This window comes from Lepidochelys olivacea, assembly GCF_965140295.1.
Source record: "Lepidochelys olivacea isolate rLepOli2 genome assembly, chromosome: 2".
Lineage (NCBI taxonomy): Eukaryota > Metazoa > Chordata > Testudines > Cheloniidae > Lepidochelys > Lepidochelys olivacea.
Window position 1 is genome coordinate 158,565,309 of NC_140412.1, and position 19,363 is coordinate 158,584,671.

Consider the following 19,363-nt stretch of genomic DNA (forward strand, 5'->3'; position numbering starts at 1 on the left):
ACCTGGATCCTGCCAAATTTTAGACCAAAGTTCTCAAACTGTACTGCCAAAAAGAAAAAACAAATGTAGTCACCCCCTGCTGTGTTCCAGCACAGCAGTACCACAAAATCCAGGATGTGGCACCTGGATCCTGCCAATTTTTGGCCCTAATGGCATAACTTCCACTGCTTAAATTTGTTTAGCTGCTTCTGCTGCATCTTCCCACCTTCCAGGTACCAAAATGTACTGGGGGTGGGTGGGGGAGGGAAGGTGTTTGGTGATTTTCAGAGGAATAGGAGAAGCAACACTTGTTCTCGAGATTGATGGAACCATTTCTGCATTTGTGGCCAAACTCGGCCAGGCTCCCGAGGCCAGGTCCCTGCGGTGCTGGGATTCTGGGAACATCCAGGGTCAGATTTCCAAGGCGCTGGGAGCAGCAGCGGCTAACCAGGGTCCAGCGAGGCCGAGGAATTTGGCCGGCCCCAGGGCAACGTGGCCCCCTCTGCAAGGATAGACTTGGGGGTGGGGGTTGCAGGAGCAGCTCGGCTTGCGGCCAGGGGGCGCCGATGCCGTGCGAGGGCTAGGATGCAAAACGCAGCCAGGGGCGCCGAGCTCCAGCCTTCCCGCAGCAGAGCCACCGCCCCCGCGGCGCTGTGATTGGCCTCCCGCTCGCTGCCTGCCCCCTACCTGCCCGGGCACCTGCCGCCGGGCCCCGGGCGCAGCAGCAGCAGCAGCGCCGGGGAGGCGCGCGAGGGGGACAGCGAGCAGGCGCGGCGGGCCGGCCCGCAACCAGCCATTTAAGGCAGCGGCTCTGGGCGCGCTAATTCATTACCTCACACCCGACGGGAGCCAGGGCGGGGCCCGCCCCGCTCAGCCTGTGGGGGCGGGCGCCGGGGCGGTCACCAATGCCAGCCCAGCGGGGGCGGGGCGGGGCGGCGCGGCGGCGCCCGGCTCGCGGTGGCTGGGCTTCCCTGCGTGCGTCGGCTCCCGGGTGGCTGCCAGGCTGGGGGGGACCCGCTCCCGCTCAGAGCCGAGGGGTAAGTGGGCGCCTTGGCAAGGGGGCGAGGGCAGCGCGAGGCGTCCCCGCGGCCGGCGGAGCGCAGGGCGCTGCCGGGGGCTGGCGCTGCGGGTGCCGCTGAGGCGCAGCGCGGGCTGCAGCCCCTCGCCATCCCCCGGCGCGCCGCGGCGAGGGCGGCAAGTGGAGCCGCCGCCGGGCTCCGGGACTGGCTGGTGGCGTTAGCGGAGCGGCCCGGGATGGCTTCTCCTGGGCTGCCACCGCGCCGGAGAGCGGCGTTTGCGGTGGACTTTGCGCCGGAGCAGCTGCAGCAGCCTTTGCGCCGGCTCACCGGCAGGATGCGGTCGCTGCGCGCAACCTGCCCGAGGCGCCTAGGTGCGCTTGTTGCACGTTCCCGGCGTTATGGAACCATCTGCCCCCGGGGGGATAGAGAACCGGGCTGGGAGCTCGTCTTTAGCACCCTCCCAGCCTGGCCTTTCGCCCTCTTTATTGGGGCGACGTTCCCTCTCCCACTGGGGTAGGAGCAGGAGAGAGGCGCAGTGTGAAGCTGTTTCCCTTCTCTGGATCGGCCACCAGACCAGTGCCAGGCAGCTGGGATCTTGCTCCAGCTGCATCTTGTCTAACAGTGCAGGATGGAGCCCGTGAGCGTTGGTAGCTGCATCCTTGAGTAGGACGCCTCCTCCCGCTCCCCTGCTTGGAGGACATGTGACAGCACCTGCCTTGGAGGGAGCTGGATTCTTGCATGGTTGATGTTAGTAGCACTCCCTGGGTGACTGTTTAGCCCGCGTCGAGCAATGCTCCCTTCATTCCACGCTGAAGAGAGCGCTGCCTTCACCGGACTTGTTCACCCAAATGTTCCAGATGATATCTGGCTCTGCATTAATCCTGTAAATGTTTTAATTTTATTTCACCTTACTAACGTAAAACTACCTATTCCTGTTTCCCAGGAGCTTCTTAAGTCCCTCATTATGAAATCCCTTGTGTTTTGATACAAGAACAGGCAGTCGCCTTATAAAGTGTCTGGTGGGTAGAAAGCATCCAATTATTAAAAACATTTCAGTATTAGTTCGAGCTTTGTCATATAAAGCTACACAAAGCAGATCTAAACAACCCTCCAAAAATTCCAGCTTCCAGCATACAAGAATGCTCCCAGAGAACAGACTGACAGCAGGTAGAAAAGCAAAATACCGTATATAAGAAGGAAAAAAGTGAGAAAACACACAATATTTTAAATTAGCCAATTACCTTTTTCAGAGCTAGTTCATTATAAAAGTAAGTAGTTGAAATTAATACTTCAAACTCTGGTAAAACTAGTGGTTTGTGAATGGCTGCAGCTCTACTTTGGGCAAGTAGGATTTTTTTCTCCCATTAGTATTGCAAAATATTAGTGTTTGAATATTCAAGTATGAAAACAGATTTTTTTTAAGTTCAGAAATTTGGTACAGTGCATACTTTTTTAATTGTTCCCTGGGAAACACAGCTTTTTCACCATGAACGCTTCAAAATGTCACTGGGGCAGTTTGTGCAAAGACTTGCCTTTCATTTTGACATAAACCAGGAAAACTTTGAAATGTGATTACAAAAAACTATTTTATTTTCGCTGATCTTGCTGCCAGGGGAGAATCTTTTAACACAGCTCTGTTTATGTCTTTAGATAACTTGTCCTTTATAATATTTGCATATCCATTCTCAGTGGGATTTAAAGATTCATTTTTTCTGTTAAAATGAAAAATTGAGAACAAATGGGGAAGTGCAAAGAATTTTTATTGTAGGCTGTGTTTTCAGGCTTAAATGATGATTGTTAACAAGAGCACAGATATGAAAAGTTTCAATTTTGGTTCTTAACATTTCAGCAATCGTTTCTTCTTGCCAGTAGCTACATGCCTTTCAAAATTAGTTACAACTTTTTTTTGTCTAATGGCTGTATTGAGCTCTTTTGTGTCTGTGACCACAGCCATATGACTGCAACCAGTGTGTCACTTGTGACTGCCTAAGTGCAATGTCCACTGTTAAGTATTAAAAGAGCGTTCGGTTTTATGGAGCCATGCATAGAACAATTCACAGATAATGTAGATCCTCCCCCTCACTATTATTATATTTAAGATTATTGTAACTGGAAAAAGGTCATACATTGAAGTTTATGTATGGCAGTTATTTATCGTTCTATCTTAATACATGTTTTAGGCTACAGATTGACTGACTGTGCTGAAAATGGAGCTATTTTTATTTATGACATTCTAGCTACACTACATATAGCTAAATGCAGTGTGGCTTTTCCTAAACATTGTTTTGTTAGAGCCCTCAACTTTGTACTAAAACAACAAAGACAAACTAGTACTCTTAAGGAGGAGAGGCCACTAAGCCTATCTGATGGTTATGTGTATCATCTGTGCACAGACTAAAAGACTTAATTGTATGTCAAGGTATAGACTGACTAAAGGATAAGCCATCTAATGTTTCAATTTGGGTAACTAGCTGGACTGAAATGTGCGCTCCGAGAGGAAAAGCTCAATACAGTTACCAGGTAAAATAGCAATGCACCATAGAAATTCAAGCATTCTCTTGTATTACATAGTTTACTTGTCATACTAGTCTGATTTTTCTGCAGTATATGGATGTGCCAATATTTGCAAACCAATTCTGATTTTCTTTGTGATGGTTCCCATAACAAGAACATCACTTTCTTCAGCATAATAATTGGCTGACTTACTTCACCCTCTTACTCATGCATACCTGCTGACCCTATTTAAGGAAGAGAGACATAGTGTTTAGCAAAGTATTTTTAATTTTTCCTCTCTCTCTCTCTCTCTCTTTGAAAAGACCTTCTCATGCAGTGGATTTCAATGAAATTAAACTAGTTTGTCTCTTTTTCACTTGAAATGCCTCTCTTTGTAAATATGGTATGTGTGTCATTTTGGTGGGTCAGAGCAACAATTATCACCTTTTGCTTGTCATGAATAGACAGTTCTCTCAAACTAGTGTTTTAAATGCTTGCTTTAAAAGTGGAGAAAAGATTGATATTAGTTGACCTGAAGACCTGCTATAGTTAAGTGTCTGTTACTATTGTTCCTTTTAGAAATCTCATGTGCTCAGACATCTCCCCAGTGAAAGTTATCTTTGGCCTCAAATTGGCACAAGTCTGGAGTAGATTATGTGCAGTAGGTTGAGGAGGAACTTTATCAGATTGAAAATGAAGATCATTGTGTACATATAGGCAGGAGAGGTTCTTACATGCTTCTACTAGCCAGTTAAAATGCTTGAGTTTAACAGCTTTCATGATGGGGATGTGCATGTGCTGGAATCCAAAATGGCTCTGCTTTCTTGTACACCATTTCTGCTCTGTGTTTGGGTTTTTTTTGCTTTTGGATTGTCAGCTGCTTTGTTCCTGGAAATGAGATCTGCTGGTTTTCTGGGTTGGGTGTGTGGCTGAATATCGGAATGCACAGGTACTAGCAAGCCTTGCCAGGCTGCAAGGGCCTTTTTCTACCTAAGGGGATTTATCTACAGTACTAGTGATATAGTGTCTCTCAGGCTGATTTTGTGCTGGCCTTGTTTTCTTGGCATGCAGTAATTCAAGATATGTTTACTCTCTAAGGACTATACCCTAGGGGTATGCTGGCATAACTCTGTAGGGTAGACAAAGCATACAGTGATGGATGGGTTTTCTGTCTGTGTAGGAACACCACTTTTCTGAGCTAGGTCTATGGAAACATTCTTCTATTGACCTTGTTTTGTCTACATTGGGGATTAGGTTGGCAGACCTATGTCACTCGGGTGCGGATTTTTCACACACCCTGATCAACGTAGCTATGTTGACCTAAATTTAAAATGTAGATGAGACCTAAGTTTGAGTTCATCTGAACAAGTGGAAAATCATTCTCCGTGTGCTTGTGGTGCATGAGCATGAGACAGAGAGAGGCGGGTGGGGCAATTAAATCAGCTTTTCCCAAGAAGAGGAGCTGTTTCAGGACTTTAGACTGGGCAGCAGGTATACAATTGGATTTTTAAAAGATAAGTAAATAAGAGGGAGCCTAAACTGTGCCGCTCTTATAGGTTTCTTTGCTGTTCCTTCTTTTTCTGCTATTCTTTTTGCACATATGTGCATGTGTGTGCATGCACATGTCTTTTGTGTGGTCTGGAAGCATGTAAACATGGACTTTATCTGGTGCTGGAATAATGCCAAAGAGCAAGAGTGACAACCCAGACTTCTTCAAGGTCCGTGTAGTTAATGCAGATGCTGAAGCTTTCCCTGCATCTACAGTGCTACTGTCCTCCCCAGTGGTTCTCAGCCAGGGGTCCGGGGCCCCCTGGGGGGCTGTGAGCTGGTTTCAGGGGGTCCTCCAAGCATGACCGGTGTTAGACTCACTAGGGCCCCGGGCAGAAAGCCAAAGCCCCACCGTACAGGATTGCAGCCCGGGTCCATGAGCCGTATCGCCCGGGGCTGCAGCCAAAGCCCGAGCAACTTAGCGTCACGGGGCCCCCTGTGGTGTAAGGCCCTGGGCAATTGCCTTGTTTTCTACCCCCTAACGCCTGTCTTGGCTTTTATATGCAGCAAAACAGTTGTTGTAGCACAGCTGGGCTGTGGAGGTTTTATAGCACGGGGGGGGGGAGTGGCTTAGAAAGAAAAAGGTGGAGAACCTTTGGTGTACTACAGCTGTCATAGAGCTAATTGCTGGCAAATATTACTTTCTTCAGTGTACTTCTGTCTCTCAAAGTTTAAATGTAGGGGACATCAAACAAAATGAACATGTTAGAGAGATGTTTGAAGAAAACTGACCATATAGTGAAGCCCCTGAAGGTAACAGCCTGTTTCACTGAGGGAAGCGCATAGAAACAGTATGCCTGTTCCTGTCAAGATATTAAAGGCAAATTTAAAGTACAGCATTGAATGGAGTATTTAGCCTAATTAGTGCTTTGAAAGTGCAAGTCCTAACAAATTCTGTTGACAAAGGAATCCCTATATTGGAAGGACCTGAGACCTTTTGGTTTTGAAGTTAAATGTTAAAGACTCTGTTTATCTTGAAAGGACTTAAAGGAGCACCTGGTAAAGACAGTGTCTGTAACAGGTAACAGTCTGAGTTCCCTCTCAAAAGAAAAGGACTGGAACAGAATCCCTCAGGGAGCCTTTATTAGGGTCTGTACAGGTAACCCAGGGAGGCATAACCATGCTAGCTTTAATTTAGCTAGCCCAGGGAACGACAGCAGCATAGACGCAGTGGCAGGGGCTAGCAACCATAGTACATACCCATGGTTGCTGGAGGGCTGTACTTGCACTGCTAGCCTGTATTGAAGCCTGTGCCGACACATCTGCATGATGTGGTCATCCACACTAGCTAGACTAAAGCTAACACAGGCTATACCTACCCCATCTATGATCATGCCTTCACTTGCAGTGCGGACATACCTCCCCACTCTCCCAAGCTAAGCAATGTTGGGGTGCGCCAGTCACTGAATGGCTAATCTTAAAGAAACTCACAGGTGGTTTCAGAAAGCACTGCTGATGATTCAGTGATGTCTTCCCCCCGCCCCCCATCTTCTTTGGTACTGAACCACTGCCTGCACAGTATGCTGCTAGATGTACTTGCTCTTATGGATTAGCGGTAAAACTGATGAGGCCATTCATTCATAGAGTTTAAGTCCGGAAGGGACCATTAGATTATATAGTCTGATTTCCTGTATATCACAGGCCATTACATTTCACCCAGTTACACCTGTTTTGAGACCAATAACTTGTGTTTGACTGATATACGAAGGCATTCAGTCTTGCTCTGAAGAATCCACTGCTTCCCTTGGTAGTTTGTTCCAATGATGAATCGCCCTCACTATTAAAAGTGTGTGCCTGATTTCTAATCTGAATTTGTCTGGCTCCAGCTTCCAGCCATTGGATCTTGTTATGCCTTTCTCCACTAGATTAAAAAGCCCTTTATACTTAGTAACTTTTTCCCTTGAAGGTACTTATACACTGTGATCAAGTCAGTCACCTCTTGATCTTCTTTTTGATAAATTTTACAGATTGAGCTCTTAGTCTCTCACTGTAAGGCATTTTCTCTAGCCTCAAATCATTTTTGTGTCTCTCTTCTGCATCCTGACCAATTTTTCAACAGGTCATGACTGGCCATTAAAAATTCCACGGTGCTTATTGTAATAATAGGGCTGTTAAGTCCATTTTCCTGACCAAATTCCATTTCTGTTAATTACATTCTGACTGATTTCCTGCTAGATTTTTAGTTGTTCACAGTATTCCATGTGCTAACTAGTTGTATAGAATTGCTGTACGCTTTTGAACAGCTGCTGTGCTCCTCCCCATTTTAGTGGTGGGTGAAATGATCTCTTATCTACCTCCTGGAGAGCTGAGTCCTCATTAGGCAATGTTTTGGAAAAGTGTTTTAAGGTCCCCAGATGAAAAGGTGCTATAGAAGTTCAAAATAGTAGTATACTACAGAAAAGAGGTCAGAACATGAGTGGTTCAGGCTGATACGGAAGCTCTCCCAAGGTTAGTGGCTTGACTTAATTTGCCCCAGGCTCTTATCTGGAATTAAAGGCTACTGTTGCTGGAACTCTGGAGCTGTTTATTTAATGAAATACAGGAGACAGTTGAGAAGAGCTACCAGGCTAAAATAGAAAAAAAAAACTTTGAAATTATCACTTTGTATGACTATTTTGTCCAGCCGCTTCCTCACAGCATAGCAAGGAAATGACTGGACTGAATAGTGGTGGCTCCTTTCATGCTGTATTGTAATCAAGTGAATTTGGACCCAGCCTTTTCATTGCAAATAGTGGAATATTGTTCATATATTTCTGTGAAACCTGTAGTGGACCTGTTGGCTTGCTTCCTTCCTATGCATGGACAATTGCAGAATATTGTGGGCTTGATTCTTTGTTCCACTACAGTCCGTTGGAGCTACTTTGCCAGCAAATGGCAACCCAGCAGATCTGGGAATAGACTCAATGTAGGAGGAATCCTCAGGTGATGCAAAGCTAGTAAGGTGGAGAATAACTCATCATACAATTCACCTGCGTACTGAGGTGCTGATGTTGCCGGTTGGAGTAAAAAATTCTTGTTACAATGTGATTGTGAGGAATGTTGTGTGTGTATGATATTACTGTACATGCCAGAGGTGTATGTGACTTATTTACAGAGCGGTGGAATTTAGCTGTGTGTGTATGTGTATGTGTGTGTTAAGGTATGTTAAAGAAGGATATCTTAACTGGATATATCCTTGCTTTTAAGGGTTAATATTGTGGTGTGTTCCCCCTTTAAGCAACCTGAGGAAGTTTCTGTTTTCTTTGTGGAAATTGAACTTACTTTACTTTATGTACATCAGCAATCTTGCAACATTTATAAATTATAAAGGTAGTTATCTTTGGTTTTTGTAATAAAACAATAACAACCATTTGGTTCTCAGATCAGAATCAAGTCTCTTTTTTTTGTTTCTTTTATCTAAAGCAGTTCTCTTGAATGGCATGTGTAACTTCATAAAAGTCTGAAATACTATTTTGCAAACTAAAAGAAGCATTAGGAAAGGTGTGTAATCAGTATTATTATTATTTATTATTATTACTGTGTATGTAAATTGGCGGCAATGAGCATTTCAACAGTTCAGGAATGAGGAAGGGACAATGTGGGAAGAGAATGCTGTACTTTGAATGGCCACTCTAAACCTACATGCCCTTGACTTCATGCCTTACGGACCTGTCCTTTTGCCTCCATGGTGAGTGGTAGCACTTCAGCTGGTGCCTGACAGCCAGCCTAGCTGTTCCTCCAAGGAAGGGCAGCCTGGGCATGTGCTGATGTATGATCATTTATACCACAGGGTGGGAGGGGGGGGGAAGCAAGTTGCCTTGTGGGAACCTATTCCACCCTCAGGGTCCTGTGGGTGTAAGGACCCAGGGACTAGAACCCAGTTCTGCAGAGTTTGGGGTGTCTGATATTCCCACAGTGCCACCCCACAGCCAGGCAGAGCTGCATCCAGGGATCACTGCAGAGACTAGGCACTGCAGGAAGTACCACCCAAGAGACCAGGAGTGACAGTACCCTGTGGCCTGGTGATTTGGCCAAGTGCCCTTCCTTAACCCCAGGGGTTGCCCCAGGAAGTTGTCTGGGCCACCACACAGACTTCAGACTGCTTCAACGCCGGAGTTTGCCTTGTCTTCTGATCTCCGGTCTCTCATTCCAGTCTGGATTCAACCCCTATTCCTGCCTCTTGATGCTAGCCTGGTACTGCCTCTGATCTCCAGTCTTCGACCTCGATCAGACTCTGACCTGGTTGCTTACGGGACCTGGCCTTGCCGCTCCTCCAACGCCTGCCTGGTGACTCCCATCCCTGGTGGTCAGACATCATCCCACCTGAGACTTCTGCACCAGACTGCCTAAGCCTGGGTCCCTTACAGTGGGTTGGATGCTGGGGATGCTCTCAACCAGTAGGGGACCTGGGTCTGCTGCTGGAGATCTGCTGCCTAGAGTTGCCCACCTTGCTGTGGACAACAAGGATTATTTTTTGTTGGGGTTTAGAGAGCATGGCCCCTTTAAAACTTTGCCCTGAGGGAGAGGAAGGGCTGTTTATTCCAGGGGGAGGGGAGGGAAGGGAAGGGAAGATAGAAGGACCCACAGGGGCATGTGTGTGCCAGTAGCTTCAGCCAAGAGGGCCTACAGTGAGCAGACCCTCATTTAGCAAAGCAGCCAAGCATGGACAACGGGTGTTGTAGGCCAGGGGAGGCTTAGCCCTGTCCACGCTCCACCCCTGAGGCCCTGCCCTCATTCCCCCACAGGGTGGCTGAGGCAGGCAGGCTGGGGCTCCTTTGGCCTCAGGGGGAGGTGGGGCTTGGGGATCCTCCGACCATGCGGGGGGGGCCTCGGGCAGAAGGGGTGGGGCTGGGGGCTAGCCTCCCCGAGGGACCGGTTCACTCACCACCTATGCAGCTAAGAACTGATTCAAAGCCCAGGAGGGACACAGCAGCTGACCAGGGATGCCCCAGGATGGGAGCCAGATGAGCACTGTGCCAGGGAGGAATCATCTGAGAAGGATACTCTGGAGCTGGACCCAGTATCACTATCGTGCACAGCCGTACGCGGCTGTGAGTACTGGGGGTTGTGACTTGGCCTTGGGCAGAGACAATGTGTAACTGTTGATAGTGGGAGGGCCAATTTAAAGTAGCGGTTTTCAAACTTTTTGAGCTAAGCTTCCCCTTTGTGTTACAAATTTTGGTTATGCCCCTCCCACCCAGACAAAAAGAGGTGAGTTGGGGGTGGACGTGGCACTCCCGCCCCGAGCCCCGTTGTGCTGGGCTGAAGCCTAAGCCATCTGGCATCACCGCTGGCTCCCCTGAACTTTCCTTTGTGCTCCCCAGGTGGCGTGCCCCATAGTTTGAAAACCTCCAATTTAAAGGTTCTGGTGGTATGCAGCGCGGTTTAGGGCAATGCATATAAACCCTGGCAGAAAGCTGGGGAAGGGGGAGCACGTGACCCTCCTCCCCCTAGGCAGCACCTCTTGGGAGGTTGTTGCTCTGTGTGGGTTTGCAGAGAGCGTTTGAAGAGGGCACTGCAGGGTTTTGCTGGAGAAAGTTTACTGGCACCAAAGACAGCCAAGACTCTGCAGGACTGGAACTCTGCCCAGTATTCCGGAACGCTGAGTCTAGATGCAGGGCTTAGTCTCCGCAGGTCCTCGTGTTGGATGTTACCTTGTTCTACCTCTCCCCCTATCTTCTACCCCTCTTGTTTTTCCCCATTTATGACTCTGCACATCTATATTTCCCTTCACTATATTTGTACTATATTTGTACTATTCAGGGGTGTGTGTGTGTATATATACTCCGGGGGCTTAGGAACAGGTGCTGCTGGGGCGAAAAGGAGCTTCTTGGGAAGGAACCGCCCCGCAGAGCAGTCTCCGTCTTGGCAACAAGGGCACTATAGTTACAACCAATTAAAATCTCTCTTGTATAAACAGCATGTAGAATGCTCTGTTAAAAATTGTGTTTCTGCCTTTTGCTTAGATTGCTCGGAAGGATATAAGCAGTGTTGGATGCACCTGCTAATTGTGCCGAATATTTTTTAAATGAGGACTGACTAACCTGATGTTTTGATCACTATTTTGCTTCAGAATTTGAAAAATTTGAAAATTCTAGCCTATACGTTCCACAAATTGCCCAAAAATATGGGTTCTGATCCTACTTGCATTGAAGTCAATGGCATACCTGCCAATACTTGAAAATAAACAAGATTGTAAGGAACATAAAACTCGAGGGTCATACACTTGGCTACTGATGAAGGCTGAGCACTGTGTATTATCCAACTTAAGTACATATGGCATTTCAGTTTTAAGGACCAGCTGAGAAGGTATTTGAGGGGGAAGAAATCTTTGCTTGGCTGGCCTCAGAAACTGACAGTGTAGCTGTGGCAGGTGAGGCTGGAACTGTTGTGACAGTGAAATCAGACAAGAAGAGGAAAATTCCAAGCAGACTTGGATGGGAGTAAAAATGACTTGTGAAGGCGAGGTGAAAAATGTCCTGACAGAAGATTATGCACTCCTTGTTTCTTCTGTAGGCTGAGCTTATTCCATACACTGGGGCTCCTTGCATCCATCCGTTCCACTCCCCCCCCCCCTCCAAAAACAAACAAACAAACCTCCCTCTGTGCAGATACCTCCCCATCCTCCTCTGTTTCAGGGACTCCCTGCCATGTGCCAGGGGCTCTGTGTCCAGTACGCCACCTGCCCCCCTCATTTCCCCCTTCCCACTATTCTCCTCCCTGCCACATACAAGGGGTTCTGTGTCACCCCATGTCCCCTGCCCCCCATACTATTGTCCCCCATTCATCCCTATTTTCCTTCATACCAGGGTTACCTATTTGTCCCCTGCCCCATGCCAGGAGCTGGGCCACTCTTCCCTCCTACCGCTTTTTTTAACTCCCTTTCTGAAAGAGAAATGTTTCATGGTGTCAGCATGTTAAACTAGTGGAAGGCTGGGCAGATATTATGCTGGAAGGTGTTAATGGCTGCCATCAACCATTTCTTTGATCTGTAGAGAATTACTGAGATGGCTGAAACTGCTGGCTCTGAGGGTGTGTTCACATTGCAATTGAAAACCTGTGGCTGGCACCTTTCAGCTGCCTTGGGCTTGTGGGGCTTTGTCGAAGGGGCTGTTTAATTGCGGTGTAGACATTTGAGCTTGGGCAGGAATCTGGGCTCTAAAGACCCGGGGATGTGTGTGTGTGGGGGGGTCTGTCTACACAAGCCCCGTGAGCCCCAGTCAGCTGGCATCACAGGGGTCTACTTGCAGTGTAGACATACCCTATGCGTGTCCTCCCCCCTCATTTCCTACCTTTTGGTTTTTCTGATTTTTCACTGAAATTGAGTTCAGCTCACTGATACCTAGGATATTCCCTACCATTTTGGAATTGATCTCCGGCAGTGTTCAAAATTTGTCATGCTACAGACCGAGAAATGCCACCAAGTTGCCACTCAGCCAACTAAACAAATATGCATATAGAAAAGGAGTACATGTTTTCATTGATCTGCATAAAGACTGTTCCCATTTATCCTATTTAGCAGGCAGGGAAATGGGGCAGCCAATCAGATGGGATTTCCCCATAGACTAGTTTTTTTCCTCTCCATAAACTCATAGTAGGGTCTGAAAACTCAGAGGGTTGGTATCTATGCCTGGCAATTTTATCTTCAGTGGAAGTAAAAGAAGGCCTATGATTTGAGGCTTACAGTTGTTTGGGAGGCATACACTGACTAGAGGTGAAGTTGATAGTAGGAACCTATTGCCCCACAAATTAGAAAAAAAATGATCACCCTGGGATATAATGCTTGAAGGAATTGTTGCAATCTGAGATGAAGTTTTCCAACCTGTAGGGAAATAGATTTTCTTATAAATGTAATCTTTTCACTGTGGGCTCAACTCTTCCTGTCCCACTCTACAGGCATGGAAGGCTCAGAATTGCCACAGTTCTCTCCTTTGGGTGGGAAGCAGGCTATGTAGAGGCCAGTCAAGGGAAGCTGCATCTTTGGTGTCCCATGGAGCAGTGGTTCACAGTGGCTCCCATGGAGCAGTGGTTCCACATCTGTGTCATTAAAATTTAGGGTTTGGAGTAAGTAGGGGCTGGAGGCAGGGTGGATAAGCTCATGGCAATTCCTTTGCAAGGGAGAATGTAGCTGGTAAAACTGCTGATTCTTTTTCTCCCAACCTCAGTGGAGAGTCCAACCAGGATTTGTCCCTGTGTGCCTGTCTTTAAAAATGTCTTCTGTTCCTGTAAATAATGTGGACTGAAAACTTTACTTATTTAGTTCACAAGACTTTTGACCTTGTCGCAGCCAGCTGGTGAATAGTTTTAGAGGGAAAAAAAATTACTGATCAGCGAGGAGAGTAATAATTCAAAACTGTTTTAAGATACACAGCTCTCTCTCAGCTTAGCTGGATTGTGTCTAAGAAATTGAGGCTGTAAATTATACACTGCATAGTTAGTAGAATAAATTGGCTGGATTGCTCTAACCCCTTGACTCCTCTATCCTAGAATGTACATTTCAGTTGATACAAAAGCTAGTGTCTCTCCATAGTTAATGTTGAAGTAAGGCTTCCATTATAAACCTGTGGTGACACCCATTTGAAAGCAAGCTACTTGAAATCTTAGGTGTGGTCCGGTGCCAGGCCAGAATATTTCTGGAAAGCTGGAGACAAATTGGACAAGGCATTTGGGAAAGGAAATAGGGAGGTTCGAAAATGTAGGTGATCTCACTTTAGAGAGTTTTCTAATGCTGTGTTGTAATGTCGTAACTCAGAAATGGTTTGGTGTAGATATCTTACATTTGAGTTAATAGGCTGCCATTGGTGAGGAGTGATACCTTTGTCTAGTTCTGTGTGGGGTGGGAGAAAGAACAATACTTACACTAGAAACATCAATGTTCCGAATGCTTCATGCTGGCTCGTGCCTCTTTTACACAAAATATACTGACTTGCTCTGCTGCTTCCGAAGCAATGTCAGGGCCTTGGTGCAGCAGGTCACAAGGGGCTGGGCTGGACACCGTCTGCAGTAACTGCTTTAAAACATGCAAGACCCACAGATGTTTCTGTAGAGTTTATAAACTACTGAAATTATAAACCCCACAGGAAATTTAAAGCCAGTGAAACCCACGGGTCTTCCATATTTGAGGGTTGGTAAATAGAAAAGACAATCTCTGCTTTCATTTAAAACATCCCAGGGCTCTAGCCATAAGTGTACAGCCCTCTTTCTAGCAAAATAAACAGATGCAAATCATTGTAAACTGATCACTAGGGCTGAAAGTTTGTGTCCTAAAGATCACAGGGTATTCGTGCGTCTTCTAAGGCTACCCAGCACTGGCAGTTGGGATGCACGGACATGTTAGCTGTAGGTTCCTGCATTTTTGGGAGGATTCCAGATCATTATGCAGCTTCCATTGATGGTACTTGGATAACTATGCTCTGGGCTGGTTGCTTGCAGCTGAGTTGGCACCTCTGCAGTGACTAATCTGGGCAATCTGTGACCACAAAGAAAGGCAGTTCAGTAACATGGGAGGGAACGTGATCTAGTGGACTAGGCATGGAACTGTAAATAAAGGACGTCCACATTATAATCCTAGTTCAAACCTGAATCTTTCTGTGGCCTTGGTCAAATCATTTAACTTTTACAGCTTACTTTTTCCATCTCTATAATGGGCAATAATGTTTACCTACCTCAAACTGGAAGGGGGAACAACAGTTTGTAGTTTGTGAGAATGAAATAGTATTTATAAAGCACAGTATATGTACGATTCACTGGGCTGCACACACAATCCTCCAGTTGTTTGGGCCAAAGGCATCCTGGAACCCCAGTTCATTTGAACAGTTATTTCACAAAGCTTTTTTAAAATGTTGGCAGCTGTGCAAAGGCTTCAGCACAGAGATGATATCCAGCAATGGGAGGCTTAAAGGAGCAGAGACCTAAATGCACATAATGTTTTTATGAACATGAGTCTGTTACATTTGTGGTGCATCCCAAAAACTAACCTTGTTTCCTCTCCTCCCTGTCATCATCCCCCCCCCCCCAGGCTGGCTCCAGGCACCAGCGTTCCAAGCAGGTACTTGGGGCGGCAGTGTTTCTGTGGTGGTGGCAATTCGGCGGCAGCCCCTCAGTGGTGCTGGCCGGGGCGGCAGTTTGGCGGCAGCTTCTATGTTCCGCCGGCCGCGGTGGCAAATTGACAGCAGCTTCTCCCCTTTGCCGTCCGTGGCAGCAGTTTTTTTTTTTTTTTTTTCAGTGCTTGGGGCGGCAAAAACTGTAGAGCCGGCCCTGCCCCCCCCACACCCCTCGCAAAAAAAACCAAACAAACCCAAGAAGGGACAAAAATATCCTAAGGCCATCTTTGTTGTGTAGTAGTGTGAGCATGGTGGACTGATGTTTGGGTGGGGTGGGGGAAAGAGAGTGGTGGCAAAACATTGGTTCTCAGGCCTGCTAAAAAGTGCTCAGGCTGGCTCTGTGGAGTTTATAAGTTTTAGATGACTCTTCTCCCCCCCCCCCCCCCATAGTTCAGTAGGCTTTTTGGGTGGTGTTGAGGGAAGAAAAGCAAAATTACAGTTGTTTGGGTAACCTTAATTATATATTTTCATATTTTGTATGTGTGTATTTAATTCAACCTTTATTTAGAATTTCTTGACTTTTTAATGTTCAGGTTTTTAAATATACAGTGCTCTCAAGTTCTTCTTCCCTTAAAATTGCACAGAAGCTGGTGTTTTTGTTTTCCTTTTCTGCTGCTTAGAATGTAAAGGAGAATCAAAATCCTTTTTAGTTAATCCTAAATCAGAGATGGGCAAACTACAGTGGCCCGCGGGACCGTCCTGCCCAGCCCCTGAGCTCCCGGATGGGGAAGCTACCCCCGGCCCCTTCCCTGCAGACTCAGCACGCTGTGTCACTGGCAGTCTGGCCCACCGCTCCCGCCAGGCAGGGTGGTGGTGTGGCTGTGAGCTCCTGCCGCTCTGAGCAGTGTGGTAAGGGGCGGGGAGGGGTTGGATAAGGGGCAGGGGATCCTGGGGGGCAGTCAGCGAGCAGGGTGCAGTTGGATGGGGTGGAGGTTCAGGGGTGGTGGTCAGGGGACGGGGAGCAGGGGGTTGGATAGGGGGTGGGGGCATGGATAGGGTCAGGGCAGTCAGGGGACAAGGAGCAGGGGGGGTTGGATATGGGGTGGGGTCCCGGGGGCAGTCAGAGGGCGGGGGTATGAATAGGGATCGGGGCAGTCAGGAGCAGGGGGGTGGTTTGATAGGTGTGGGAGCAGGGGGGCCTGTTAGGAGGTGGTTGGATAGGGCAGAGGTTCTTGGGGGGGCAGTTAGGGGATGGGGAACAGGGGGGTTGGATAGGGGATGGGGTCCTGGGGGGCAGTCAGGGGGCGGGGGTGTGGATAGCGGTCGGGGCAGTCGGGGGACTGGGAGCAGGGGGTTTGGATAGGGGCAGGGGTCCTGGGAGGGGGCGGTCAGGGGACAAGGAGCAGGTGAGGGTTGGATGGGTTGGAGGTTCTGAGGGGGGCAATCAGGCGGTGGGAAGTGGGAGGGGACAGATAGGGGGTGGGGTCCAGGCTGTTTGGGGAGGCACAGCCTTCCCTACCCAGCCCTCCATAAAGTTTCACAACCCCAATGTGGCCCTCGGGCCAAAAAGTTTGCCCACCCCGTCCTAAATTCATAACCATGCTTGACTTTTTAAAAATATACAACTAGTCCATATTCACTTTGGAATATAAATCTCGTTCCCATGATTGTGCTGGGTTATATAGTTTTTGATAAGTTAAATTGAAATTCTGTTTTTGATTAATGGGAAATAATGTAAAATTAATGGAGTTAGTTTCTTAGCTTTCATGTTTTGCTATTCTGTGCCTGATTAAGTCTCTTTTTGTTTTCAAGGGGTTTGTGAACATTTGTCCTTGAAAGCTTACTGAAGTATTTTATTTGTATTGCCTGGAAGGATGTAGCTTCAGTTGATGATGAATCAGTGTTTTTCCTAAACAAGATACAAGGTATCCTTTTTTGCTAAGCTTCCTAGTGTAACCAAGGATTTGTACAGATAAATTATAGATAGGGCTATCAAGCGATTAAAAAAAATTAATTGCGATTACTCTCACTGTTAAACAATAATAGAACACCATTTATTTAAATATTTTTGGATGTTTCCCACTTTTTCAAATATATGATTTCAATTACAGTGCTCACTTTAGATATATTTTTGATTACAAATATTTGCTCTGTAAAAAAGAAACACAAGCAGTATTTCAATTAACCTCCTACAAGTACTGTAGTATAATCTCTTTATAATGAAAGTTGAACTTACAAATGTAGAATTAAGTACAAAAAATAACTGCACTCAAAAACAAAACAATGTATAACTTGAGAGCCTAGAAAGTCCACGCAGTCCTATTTCTTGTTCAGCTAATTGCTAAGACAGACAAGTTTGTTTACATTTACGAGAGATAATGACACTCATTTAAAAATATGCGCTAATTTGTGACTGAACTCGTTGGGGGAGAATTGTATGTCCCTGTTCTGTTTTTTAGCCGCAGTCTGCCGTATATTTGATGACCCAGCACATGTTGTTCGTTTTTAGAATACTTTCACCTCAGGTTTGACAATACACAAAGAAGGTACCAATGTGAAATTTCTAAAGATAGCTATAGCACTTGACCCAAGGTTTAAGAATCTGAAGTGCTTTCCAAAATCTGAGAGGGACGAGGTGTGGAACATGCTTTCAGAAGTCTTAAAAGAGTAACACTCTGATGCAGAAACTGCAGATCCCAAACTACCAAAAAAGAAAATCAACCTTCTGCTGGTGGCATCTGACTCAGATGATGATAATGAACATGCATTGGACTGCACTGCTGTGGATCGTTCTTGAGCAGAATGCGTCATCATCAGTATGGACACATGTCCTCTGGAATGGTGGTTGAAGCATGAGGGACATATGAATGTTTAGCATATCTGACGTAAATACCTTGCAACGCCGGCTACAGAAGTGCCATGCAAACACCTATTCTCATTTTCAGGTGACATTCTAAATAAAAAGCAGACAGCATTATTTCCTGTAAATGTAAACAAACATGTTTGTCCTAGCAATTGGCTAAATATGAATTATGACTGCGTGGACTTGTAGGCTCTAAAGTTTTACATTGTTTTGTTTTTGGGTGCAGTTATGTAACAAAAAATCGACTTTTTTTAAGTTGTACTTTCATGATAAAGATATTGCACTACAGTACTTGTATGAGGTGAATTGAAAAAAACTATTATCATTTTTACAGTGCAAATATTTATAATAAAAAAATATAAAGTGAGCACTGTGCACTTTGTATTCTGTGTTGTAATTGAAATCAATATATTTGAAAATGTAGAAAAAATACCAAAAAATGTAATAAAAACTAAAAGATAGAAAACAAAGGGTAGGAATAAATGGTCAGTTTTCAGAATGGAGAGACCTTACAAGAAGCGGAAGATTGGACAAATGACCAGGGAAGAGTATAAAAATGTTGCTCGGGCATGTAGGAATGAAATCAGAAGGGCCAAATCACACCTGGAGCTGCAGCTAGTGAGAGATGTTAAGAGTAACAAGAAGGGTTTCTTCAGGTATGTTGGCAACAAGAAGAAAGCCAAGGAAAGTGTGGGCCCCTTACTGAATGAGGGATGCAACCTAGTGACAGAGAATGTGGAAAAAGCTAATGTACTCAGTGCTTTTTTTGCCTCTGTCTTCACGAACAAGGTCAGCTCCCAGACTGTGGCGCTGGACAACACAGCATGGGGAGGAGATGACCAGCCCTCTGTGGAGAAAGAAGTGGTTCGGGACTATTTAGAAAAGCTGGACATGCACAAGTCCATGGGGCCGGATGCGTTGCATCCGAGAGTGCTAAAGGAGTTGGCGGCTGTGATTGCAGAGCCATTGACCATTATCTTTGAAAACTCATGGCGATCGGGGGAAGTCCCGGATGACTGGAAAAAGGCTAATGTAGTGCCCATCTTTAAAAAAGGGAAGAAGGAGGATCCTGGGTACTACAGGCCAGTCAGCCTCACCTCAGTCCCCAGAAAAATCATGGAGCAGGTCCTCAAGGAATCAATCCTGAAGCACTTAGAGGAGAGGAAAGTGATCAGGAACAGTCAGCATGGATTCACCCCCAAGGGAAGGTCATGCCTGACTAATCTAATCGCCTTCTATGATGAGATTACTGGTCCTGTGGATGAAGGGAAAGCAGTGGATGTATTGTTTCTTGATTTTAGCAAAGCTTTTGACACGGTCTTCCACAGTATTCTTGTCAGCAAGTTAAAGTAGTATGGGCTGGATGAATGCACTATAAGGTGGGTAGAAAGTTGGCTAGATTGTCGGGCTCAACGGGTAGTGATCAATGGCTCCATGTC

The 19,363-nt window shown here is 46.3% G+C and overlaps 1 protein-coding gene across 2 annotated transcripts in view; it reads left to right on the top strand.

The window, feature by feature from the left end:
- Positions 1-915: 915 nt before the first annotated feature.
- TPPP (tubulin polymerization promoting protein) overlaps positions 916-19,363 on the top strand; it is a 99,846-nt gene continuing 81,398 nt past the window's right edge. Inside the window, exon 1 of one of the 2 annotated variants that reach the window (XM_084620896.1) lies at positions 916-1,016. The gene's annotated coding sequence lies outside the window, so the exon portion shown is untranslated. Of the gene's footprint in view, positions 1,017-16,913; positions 16,987-19,363 lie in introns of those variants that run through there. The other variant, XM_084620897.1, reaches the window with a different exon arrangement.